This window comes from Sciurus vulgaris, assembly GCF_902686455.1.
Source record: "Sciurus vulgaris genome assembly, contig: HiC_scaffold_162_arrow_ctg1, whole genome shotgun sequence".
NCBI lineage: Eukaryota > Metazoa > Chordata > Mammalia > Rodentia > Sciuridae > Sciurus > Sciurus vulgaris.
The window spans coordinates 4221-14288 of NW_027632891.1; the positions used below are offsets into that span (position 1 = coordinate 4221).

Here is a 10068-nt window from a genome sequence, read left to right on the forward strand (position 1 = left end):
GATAAAAAAGTGCCCCTAATTTGTTAAACCTTAGTGGGAACCACAATCAACAGCAGCAGCAGTAGCACTGTACACATACAGAAATGGCCAAACAAATGGCCACTTTAACAGGTGAGGTTTGAACTCCAGATTTGTAAACCTGAAATTGTACTTGGGGGGGCTAGGAGGGAAAAAAAACAACTTCTGACCTCCTCATGGTTCTTCTTCAGGTAGGCCAGCTCCTCAGTCAGATTCTCTACCTGCACCTCCAGGTCAGCTCTGGCCAGGGTCTCCTTCTGTACCTTGCAGAGGCCATTGATGTCAGCCTCTGTGGTCTGGCATAGAGCCAGCTCATTGTCATACCTGAAAATTAGTTTAGAGATTCAACACAATGATTTGGACAAGGCCACTGCCATCTTCAGAGCTATTTGGTGCATGAATATCTGGAACTGTTTTGAAATAGCAGCATTGTAGTATGTGATATGGTTTCTGTAACTCCCTTCCATTCTTTCTTCCTTCCTATTTACAGTATCAAAATTAATTGTTCAGTTGGAAAGAAGAAAAGGAGAAAATTATGAGATGATGCTTTTGTACCAGCAAAGAATCCCACTAGCACTGTACATCCCAGGAACAGATCCCCCTTGGCTGTCTGCTGCAGCTAGGAACAACAGCAGCCCCTATCTCTGGGTGCAGTTTCTAATGGCATCCTAAGCACAATTGAAAATTAAGTAATAGTTACTCTTCTTGCTTGATTTTCTTCATGATTTATTTAATTAAAATCCATACTTCTTCATTAGCTTTGCCAAGATTTTAGAGTAGCAGGACCATCACCCTTGCAACTTCCAGTGTGGACATTTTGTACTGCAAAAAGTCTGTATTCCTTACATCTGGAAGGATGGGATGTGGAAAAGGAGATGAATATATAAAAATAAGTAGATGGTTAATCTTTCAGTTGTATGTGCCATCAGGAAAACAACTGTTTCAATTAACCCCTTGTCAAAAAATATTAGATCATTTTCATACATAAAAATTCAAATTTAGGATATTAGTAGAATTAGCATATTGAATTGTGAGTCCTTACAACTCTGCTGATCAATAGACTTCAGGTAAGCAACTTATTTTAAGCATGTGACTTGTAATGTAAAGTGAATTGTGTTTGATCCTAATTATTTTTAGAATGATGTCATGTGCATTTGCCAAAACACCAAATGTATGGAGAATGTGAACTTCAGCAGACCCAAAATATTTGCTCTTGATGGAGGCAGGAAAATGGGGAATAAGAGAACCTGGTAGGAAAGGTCAGCTGACACCCATCTGTTCCACTCACTTCATTGTGAATGCCTCATCAGCCAGTCTTGCATTGTCAGTCTGCAAGATGACCTGGACATTTCCAATGCTGGCAGAAATGATCTGGCCAAATAAAGTGAGACATGGAAAATGAAATCCTACTATGCTAGTAGTTTACAAATATATTTTTGACACAAAATTCTAGTGGTAATATTAAATGCTGTTTTATTAAGAATTAAAAAAAAACCTGAAGAGATGTTTAAACTATGTCCTGAGGATGCATAAGCAAGGGATAATAAAGCCCTCTTCCATTTCCAGTTCTGACAACAACCATTTAACATAAGTTCTAGTATTCTCATTTTATAAAAGAGGAAACTGAGGTTCAGAGAAGTCATTCAGCTAACATGTGGCAGGAGGAGGTTTCAAGCTCCAGGCTGCATGATGCAAAGGGCAGATTTTGAAGAGGATGTTGTCAGTCATGGCCAGGAATAATGCTGACATCAGTGGAAAGTGCCTGTGCAGGCTCAAGAGAGATGCTGACAGAAGTGATAAGATGTTAGGGAGGTGTCTGTCAAAGATGACTCCCTGTTTCTGCCTTAATCAATGAGGTGGTCAGTGATCGACACTTACCAAGGTGGAGAATGGGAGGAGCATGTTTGGAGAAAAAAAATAATTTAACTAATTTGATATATTCTACTTCAATAAAAAGAAAATACCCAGGCATGGTGGTACATTCCTGCAATCCCAGTGGTTCAGGAGGCTGAGGCAGGAGGATCACAAGTTCAGAGCTAGCTTCAACAAAAGTGAGGTACTAAAGATCTCAGTGAGACCCCATCTCTCAATAAAATCCAAATAGGCCTGGGGTTGTGGGTTGTGGCTCAGTGGTTGAATGCCCCTGAGTTCAATCCCTGGTACTCCCCTCAAAAAAAAAAAAAATATATATATATATGTATAACACACACACATACACATAGTTGATTAAATGAAAACACAATGGGAATAATTCTCTGCCCAGAACCCCTGCCTCGTGTCCACCCCTTCTTCAATACCAGCATTCTCTTTCCTTTATTCTTCCCAATGTCCTCTTGTACACTCTTTTCTGATCCTTGGGCCCTCCAGTACCCAACCCCAGGTACATCAGGACCAGAAGCACTAAGGAGGAATCTGTCCTTGTTCACCACACCTTCTCCCAAATGATCGCATCAGTTCTTTAAAAAGTAAACATATGGGCTGGGGTTGGAGCTCAGTGGTAAGAGCACTTGCCTAGCATGTGTGAGGCCCTGGGTTTGATTATCAGCACTGCATATAAATAAAAAACAAATATCAATTGACAACTAAAAAAGAATTTTAAAAAGTAGACTTCCTTTGTAGAAAAATCTAACCCAACTAATTTTTTGTCCACTTTTCTCTTTGACATTTCTTCCATCGTTATCAAATATCTTCATTATTAAATCATAAGCAGTTTTCATTTAGACTAGTTTATGGCTCATGTCCACACAGAGAGTAAGGCTGTTTTCATACGGGCGAATGAAAGTTATATAATCAGGCAAGACCTCCAACCTGCAGGCAGAAGAAACTGCATCAGAGTAAAAAGGTCAAGCTCTGTCAGGAAACAGTGTGTGTCAGGGCCTGAGCTCTGGGTCTAAAATAGATACAAGTCAACTGACTTCAATTCCTTAATTCTAGCAATAACTGATCTTTCCAAGGACCTTCAAATAAAGATTAATTATACATAGTACATCTCTTTGTTAACTGTTATTATCACACACAGGCTCAACAAGTAATATAGATACATATAATGGATGTAATTGCTATTAAGGTATTAAGAGAGAAGTTTATTACTCAATTTTCAATCGATTTGGACTTTCTGCACTGTTTATACAACAACTGAATACTTTTAGGTTTATGTTTAAAAAAAAAAAGCCAAAGTTTAATTACTTTGGTAGCAAAGGAGAAACACAGGGGACTCCTCTTTTAGAGGCTGTGATTCTGCCCTTCAGGGGAAAGAAAAGGCTTTTAAAGAGGTAATTCCAGGGTGCCTGGTCCTACTTCATTTGTTAATTTGGGAGATAATCATTTCTTAGATCTGCTGGTGCTATTGCCAAGTTTGAATTTCTTCATTCCTGTGATGGGTGAAAGACAGATAAGTGGATGGGGAAGAAGAGTAATCTAATCCTGTCCCACCAGTCCAGGATAGGGAGGGAGTGAGGAAGAAGAGAAAAAAAATGTCTATTTTAAAATAAACCTCAGGGTTGGGGTTGTGGCTCAGTGGTAGAGCACTTCCCTAGTGTGTGTTAGGCACTGGGTACAAATTTCAGCACTGCATATAAATCAGTGAACAAAATAAACGTCCATCAACAACTAAAAAAAAAATTTACAAAAAACAGCCTCAGTGGCAGAGTATCATTCTGGGGTTTTCAATCTTTTCACCTTAATTTAAACTAAACTGAACTTTAGTTGTTCATGGTGAATAGGTGATACTATTTAATAGGGCATCACTTTTAAATCATAGCAGTTCAAACTAACTTTCTAAAAAAATATAGAACATTGTCTGTAGAACATTATATTTTCTACTTTATACAAACTGATATCTGCAGAAATCACTTTCATTCCTGCCATCATAATAGTTGTGGCCAATTTGTTTTAAATTCATCTCCTTCAGAGTTTTAGAGTTTGAAACAGTAGAATTTATTGAACACAGTGAATATCACTAAGCATTTGGTCACACCTAAGATATATTATGAGGGAATAATCTGTCAATGGTGTATATAAATGTGTATGTGTGTGTATTTTTTTTTTTTTTTTTTTTGTGGTACCTGAGATTGAACCCAGGGATGCTTAACCCCGGAACCACATTCCCAGCCCTTTTAAATATGTTATTTAGGGATAGGCACTCAATAATTTCTGATGCTGGTTTTGAACTCAAAATCCTCCTGACTCAGCCTCTGGAGCTCCTGTGATTACAGGCATGCACAACCATGTCCGGGGAATATATAGATATTAAGGATCATTTAACTTCAATTTTCAGGTTCTTTCTCATAAGATAAATTATGTAAATAAATGTCAGCAGACTGTCCTTCATTTCCACAATAGAGCTTAAACATCCCGTACAAACCATGTGTACCAAATTTTAATTTTGCACCTTTGCTCATCAAAGTGAAGCCAGAGTAGAGAGCAAGCAGGTGCTCCAGAGAGAAACATATCCTGTGTCTCTTCCTCTTGCAGATTGTACCAAATGCGGGAAGTGGGGTGGGCAGAGAGAATAAGTGTTGGGGATGAGCTGAAGAGCTTACCTGCTGTGAGGCCCCATTGTCACTTCCTCATAGCCTTTGTCCAAATTAATTTTACAAAAAAAAAAAGAAAGAAAGAAAGAAAGAAAAGAAAGAAAGAAAGAAAGAAAGAAAGAAAGAAAGAAAGAAAGAAAGAAAGAAAGAAAGAAAGAAAGAAAGAAAGAAAGAAAGAAAGAAAGAAAGAAAAGGACATTTTCAGACTGGCTTGCATTCCAGGGTACTATATACATATAAAAATTCAGACTCTGCAAAGACACTCTATTACTCATTTGTTTTTATAACATTAATGCATATGCCCCCCCAAATCTTAAATACAATCTCAAAGAAATGTAAACCCTAAACATCAAGTTCTTAATGGATTGTGAGAGCAAAACATTTGAACAGTGATGAGGGGCAAATAAAGCTTACCTTGTTCAGTGACTGGATTTATCATAGCTGGCAATTCAATGCTAAGTGAAGTTTTTAAGACAGGCTTTGATTTACTGCAGTGAGCCAGGAGGACTGCAAAAAGAGTCACCGCCTAAGGACTAAGGAGTGCTTACACACTCCTCGCTCTAAATGCTGGGGAAGCAGTCACCTCACTTCTAGGGGAAGGGACTGAGCTGAGGGACAGCGCAAGGGGACTCCACCTAGATTTTGTTTTCATAATTAATGTTAATGTAGAAAGAACACTTGGAGGGTCACTCAGGGAGGAGGTGGAGGACGCCCTGGAGACTGACAGCTCTGTCCTATAGATCCCTGACCTGTCCTTCTGTCCCACCCCAGCCCCTCCAGGGTCCAGCCTGCCCCGCTCCCCCGCCCTGTGCTGGCCTGGTGTCTCTGGGACCCCAGCGCAGTGGCCCGTCCTGTGAGCCCCAAGGTCCCCAGGGACCTCACCCGTCCAGCCCGGTGTCTCACCTGGAGGGCGGGCGCCACCTCAGGAAGCCCCAGGCGCCATCCTAGGCGCCTCAGCCCCGGGCACAAGTTCCCGAGGCCCCATGACCTTGGTGCGGGTTCCTGGTCGCTCCCAGGCTCCTGAGGCAGCACGAGCTGGGTGCGGGTCCCTCAAGCCCAGGAACCAGGAACGCTGGGCGAGCCCTCGAAAGAGCGGGAGAGAGGCGGCCCAGGCTGCAAGAGGGATCCTTCTGGGAGCCAGAGCTGCTGTGAGGGACCTGCCTTTCAGGGGAGCGTTAACGGCCACTCGCCTCTGCTTTGCATATTCATGAGGTTGAGCTCCACCCCCATTCCTGAAGGCGAGGAGAGAAAATACGTTAGTCATGAGGAGGTGTAGGCCCCGCCCAGGAAGGCCTGGCTGTTTATTCATGAGGAGGCGAAGCCCCCTCCTAGGAAGCCTGGCTCTTCATTCATGAGGAAGTGATGCCCCGCCCAGGAAGACTGATCTGATTATTCATGAACCTGAGGGCAGCAGTTTGGGGTGCAAGAGATTGCAGAGTGGGTTGAGATGGAGGCTAGATTCCTGAGGTGAGGGGTGTGTAGGGTCCAGGTCTCCAGAGAAAGGGCGCTTGGGCATGATTAGTCCCGAGGTCTTCATGTTGAATTTTATTATCTTCAGACTTTAAGTTTTATTTTAAAGTTTTTCGTGGGCATCCAACATTTTCTTAGGAGAAAGAAGAAACCTCATTTTCTGAGGAGGCGGCAGGGGGCGGTAGGTGACCCCGACTTTCCAGAGCAAAAATTCCGCACATTCCCACAAGGAGATGGAGCAGGAAATAGAAATGCGGTGGGACCCCCGCATCCCGCTGTCCAGCAGCTTTAAGGCTCACTTTCCAGGTGCAGCAGGCTGGCCTGGGTGGGACAGGCAGCTGTCATTAGCCGCCAGGCAGCAGGCTGTGCACCTCAGGCGCCTGCGAAGCTTTGGGGTTTCCTTGACCTGGCCAGGCTCTCTAGCCATTGGCGTGCCCCCCCTCCCCCGTAACCAATGCCTGGTGCAGACCAAGGGATGGGTCTGGTGGCCACCAGTTCCCTGGGGTGGCCTGTGCTCCTTTCTCACCTTATGAAGCATGTGCCCTTTAATCTCTGTGGACATCAGTCCTCCACTCAGGAGGGACAGCGGTGTCCTGCAACTCAAAATGGCCAATCACCAAACTGTGTCAGGTGTACAGAGCACAGACTGGCCCTGTTCATCTGGTGAGAAGGAAGGCAAAGCTCCCTTGCTGCCCCTAGAGAGGTATGAGTCTCATTAGGATGAGCATGCACTCCCTCCCCCAGGGCCTCTGAGACCCTTGACCTGGAAACCATGTCCCGAGGCTTGAGACCCTGCAGGAAGCCTGGTGCAGGGCAGTTGCCCAGTGAATGCTGACTGAGTAATAAAGTACATGAACAAGGCATTTCAAGACCAAAAGGGCATGAACAAGTACCCTGTTAAGAGAGTGGAAACTGTTATTCTGAATGAGCAAGGAGCAGGCGGATGGCGCTCCTCAGCTGCTGCGGGCTTCAGAGTTACTTCTTGCTGAGGTCCCTGGAAGGATGGTATTTCCCCAGCTTAGCACACTCCACACGTGGTTCAGAACAGAGGGATAGAGAAATTGATGTGAAAAGCGTGAGGAGCCATTTTAAGCTGGGAAACTTTGACAGCTTCTGGAGGGGTGGGCAGAAGGGGAGAGCCTGCCTGGTGGAAATGGGCAAGAAAATGGAAGTGAGACAGCAGGCTGTGTCTACCCACAGATGCGCTGGGGTGTGTGCGGTGTAATGCTGGTTATTAGGGAATTTGGGTTGTTTTGGTGTTTTCACAATGAAATTACATGCTTGGCAAAAGGAACCTCAGGGGCTCAGGGGAGGCCCACAGCTGTGGCAAGGCTTGTCATTACCCAATTAGTTTACCTGAGCCTTGCACTTCCAGGCTCTGCTTAACCCACCTCTGGTTCCCAGCTCTACCAACATGAACGGCATTGAAATCTCTCAAAATGAGGATTTTTTTTTCTTTTTTTACTTTTTGCAGTGCTGGGGGTTAGAACCCAGGGCCTTAGTGCTTACAAGACAAGCACTTTACCAACTGAGCTATCTCTCTGACCCTCAAAATGAGGATTCTAATTGTATATATTTTACTCTGCTGCAGTTATTATTCTGTGCTTTTCAATATCATGAGCACCTTAATAAATTCTGATTTCATAGCTATCTCAAGTTCATCTTGGGGGTAAAACCCAGGATTCATTTGACTTTAATTATGCACTTTGTCAAAACCCCCCACAAGTTCCCTCTCCCGCTAACAGAGCTGCGTGCATGGCAGCTTTATTCTCAGGATGAGAAAGAAAAGATTGCTAATTGTCAAAGAATTACCTTTCAACTTCACGTAATGGAAACTGCAAAGTTCATAGAGCATTTTTGCTTTGGGAGAAGTGATGAAAAGCAGATTTTATTCAACATGGAAATTGTTGATCAGGTAGCTCAGCACAGCTTCCACCTAAAAATTAGTTTTCTTTGTCTTAACTCTTTGGGGGCCTTGGAGATGAGAACACCCCTCAACCACAGGCTGCTTGAGACCCCAGCTTGCTCCCCTCGGGGTGTGAGGGAGTCTTGACACCAGTGCTCACCACAGAGGTCAGGCGTCTGAGCACATCAGGGTCCCAGGAAGCAGGACCATGCTCAGAAGGACCCTGGCCTTGTGCCAGCTCCTTGCTCCCGTCCCTGAGAAGAGAGAACCCCAGCCATGCTCACCACCCCATTCTGGAGGACCGAGTGTGCCTGCTCACCCTGGTGACAGAGCCTGCTCACCTGGTCAGGACATGCCCTCCTCCCCACAGACTGGGTGTTTGGGTGGGGGGTTGCTGACCCTGTCACACATAGGTGAGCTTGTGTCAAACAAATGGGTACAATGTTGCTGCCGATAGAATGTTCTGGTGCTGGCTGCAGCCTGGGACCTCATGCTTGTTGGCTCACCATGGGTCACACCCCAGCCCTGTGACATTAGAGGAAAGACTGAACCGGTCTCTTCCCATACTCTCTGCTGGCCACTGAGGACTTGTCCCATCCCACACCCTGGCCCTCACCTGGTGAGGAAATTCCTCTCCTGACATGAGTCCCAGGCAGCTGGGTTTGTCAGGTGCACCATCTCTGCAGGGAGATGGAGCTGCCCTTTCCTTCCTAAGAGGCTCTTCTACCTCCCCACAGCTTGGGGACATGGGGGACTTGGGCCAGGGGATACAAGGAAATATGTGGTTTGGGGTCATACTGACATGGAGACAAGGAGATGCAATATGGCTTGGGGACACAGAGCACACTGATGGGTTGGAGGACTCAAGTGGACATGCCATGGCTTAGGGACATGATGTGGCTTGGGGACATGGAAGACACATTAGCAGGCAGAGGTTGGGACACAAGGTCACATGACATGGCTTGGGGGTCAGGGGACACACCAACAGGGTGGGGAACAAGGGAATGTGAAGCTTGGGGGCATGGAGCATGCTGACGGTAGTGCTGTCTGGGGGCTGTAGGGTGTTCTAGAACTTCCTCAGGTGCTGGATGAATTCTGCCCCAGACTCTGCTGCCTTCAAGGCTTGCTCCACAGCATCACGTTCACCTCTGGTTCAAGGCTTCTCTATCTGGAGGCCAATCAGGTCCAATGCCTATTGACTCCTCTGGGCTCCTGTCTGCTGTGGGGACCACAGGCATGGGGTGGGAGCTCTTGGGCTCTATGAAGAAAGTGGCTCAGTTCCCCACCTGAGAATCTGCCCATGGAGTCATGGCCACCTGTGGCCCCTGATCACTCAGCAGGGGTGGCCTTGGGTCAGACGGGAGGACATCTGGGGCAAGGTCAAGGGCTACCTGGTCTGGTGCTGCTTCTGACAGAAAGGAGGGCCCAACCTTGTGTTTGCATTGGACTGTAGAATTAGGCACCATAGTGAGGGGAGGTGGAAGGGAGGGGTGGGAGCTCCTCGGACAAGCCCATTAACTGGTCCCCATGGGCCTGCTCAGCTTGCTGAGGAGTGCCAGTTGTTCCTGAAAAACACAGGTTTCTGAGAAACACCCCTGAAAAAGTCCCAAGTGATATTTCACACCTGTTTTGATTTCACCTTATGTAGTTTATTAAGAATGCCCTATACCAGGGATTTATCTCAAAAGTTAAATAGAATGACTTCTGTGTTCTTTGGAAGGTATTGGATCAATTCTTAGAATTACATTTATTTTCTTTTTGAGAAGTTAAAATGATGTGTTAGAATATAATTGTTACATCAGAATTCCTGGCTCCTGGGGGAAAGTATTCAATGCAAAGCATTTTAGTCCTTCTAGAAATACTGGGTGTGTATTTTTAACATGGAGAATGTAATTATTTCCTGTGTTGTGGTTTTGATGTCTTTTGTAATTGCTGTTTAAGGACTTATGATTGTATTTATTTATGGAGGCAGTTGTTGGAACTATTATTAGAGTTAACTTTCATTTTTTGCCAAATAACCTTAAACTATAGCTGTCCTTAATTTTAAAATACAGTCATTAAGTACTTTGGTATCATTGGGGAATTGGTTCCATGAACCCCAGAAGGTACCAAAACCCACAATGCTCAAGTCCCTATGTTACC

General features: G+C 44.9%; 1 long non-coding RNA gene across 1 annotated transcript; it reads right to left on the reverse strand.

The window, feature by feature from the left end:
• Nucleotides 1–247: 247 nt before the first annotated feature.
• Nucleotides 248–5612, reverse strand: LOC306652265. The gene is made up of 4 exons (XR_013761340.1): nucleotides 5454–5612; nucleotides 4560–4593; nucleotides 1307–1389; nucleotides 248–342 (listed from the first exon to the last, which is right to left on the reverse strand). It is a non-coding gene; the product is annotated as an uncharacterized lncRNA (long non-coding RNA).
• Between the last annotated feature and the right edge of the window lie 4456 nt (nucleotides 5613–10068).